We start from the raw sequence: 1772 nt of genomic DNA on the forward strand, positions 1-1772 counted from the left end.
GCCTGTTTTAAGTCATACAAGCTCTTCTTCAACCGGCACACTAGTTTCTCCTTCCCTTTTACCTCATATCCTTGTGGCTGCTGCATATATATCTCTTCTTCCAAATCCCCATGGAGAAAGGTTGTATTTACATCTAACTGCTCAAGATGCAAATATTTAGCTGCTACTAGACTTAGAATAGTTCTGATTGAAGTCATTTTAACAATAGGAGAAAATATTTCATCAAAATCAATACCTTTCTTCTGTGCAAACCCCTTCACCATAAGTCTAGATTTGTACCTCTGTTTTCCTCCATCTTCTTCCTTTAGCCTGTAAACCCATTTATTCTACAATGTAGTTTTACCTGTAGGCAACCTGACTAAGTCCCAAGTCTGGTTATGCATTAAGGGGTCCATCTCTTCTTCCATGGCTAGCTCCCACTTCTTCATGCTGTCCACCTGCATTGCTTCTTCATAACATTTGGGTTCACCAGAATCAGTCAACAATAAATAATATAATGAAGGAGAGTATCGTTCAGAGGGTCTACTTATCCTGGTAGATCTTCTAACACCACTTTCAGGTGTTTGGGGTGCCTGTTTCTGTTGTGGTGGTTGCTGATTATTATTATTTTCAGGCACCTTTACTTTTCAATGATTTCATGAAGAACTACGCATTCCTTGTTTTTTTTCTTTTTCTTTTTCTTTTCCTGCAACTGATTCTTATACAAGACCTTTTCATTGAATATTACATCTATGCTCCTAATGATTTTGTGATTTTCATAATCATGTAAGTGATAACCAAAATCATTAATACCATATCCAATAAAGGTACATTTCTTTGACTTTGCCTCAAGCATTGTTCTATTTTCTTTATCAATATGGACAAAGGCCTCACAACCAAAAGGCTTTAAAAAGGAGTAGTTTACCTTTTTACCTGTCCATGCTTCCTCTAGAACACCACCATCTAAGGAAATTTAAGGCCCTCTGTTTATTATATAAGCAGCAGTATCTACAACATCTGCCCAAAACTGTAAAGGCAATCCTGCATGCAATCTCATGCACCTTGCACGCTCCATGATTGTTCTGTTCATCCTTTCTAACACACCATTTTCTTGTGGTGTTCTTGGAACTGTCTTCTCTCTACAAATTCCATGCTCTAAATAGTACCTATCAAACTCTTTGCTGCAATATTCACCTCCATTGTCTAATCTGAGACACTTCAATTTCTATCCTGTCTCAATCTCAACCAAAGCTTTCCATTTCTTGAAAGTATCAAATACATCAGATTTACTCTTAATATAATAAATCCAAGTTTTTCTAGTTGCATCATCAATGAAAGTAACATAATAATGAGAGCCACCGAGAGATGATACCTGAGAAGGTCCCCATACATCTGTATGCACAAGCTCTATTTTTTCGCTTTTCTTTTCTTTCTCAACTCTGAGAAATCTGACTCTCTTCTATTTTCCATAAATGCAATTCTCACAGAAGTCCAAATCAACATTCTTCAAACTCAGCAACAAATTCCTTGAGTGAAGAATCTTCATCCCCTTTTCACTCATGTGTCTGAGCCTATGATGCCATAATGCTGCATCTGCTCCTTTGGAAGTTAAAGCATTAACAGAGTTAGAAATACCATTGCATAAATACAATGTACCAACCTTTTCGCCTTTTGCTATTACCAGGGCTCCTTTGGTGAACTTCCAAGCTTTATCTGTGAAAGTGGTCACACAACCTTCACCGCCTAATTGCCCCGTTGAAATCAGATTTTTCTTCAGGTCTGGAACATGCCTT

Source organism: Pinus tabuliformis, chromosome 8 (genome assembly GCF_031772625.1).
Source record: "Pinus tabuliformis cultivar Carrire ecotype Pingquan chromosome 8, CPIR1, whole genome shotgun sequence".
NCBI classification, from domain to species: Eukaryota; Viridiplantae; Streptophyta; class Pinopsida; order Pinales; family Pinaceae; genus Pinus; species Pinus tabuliformis.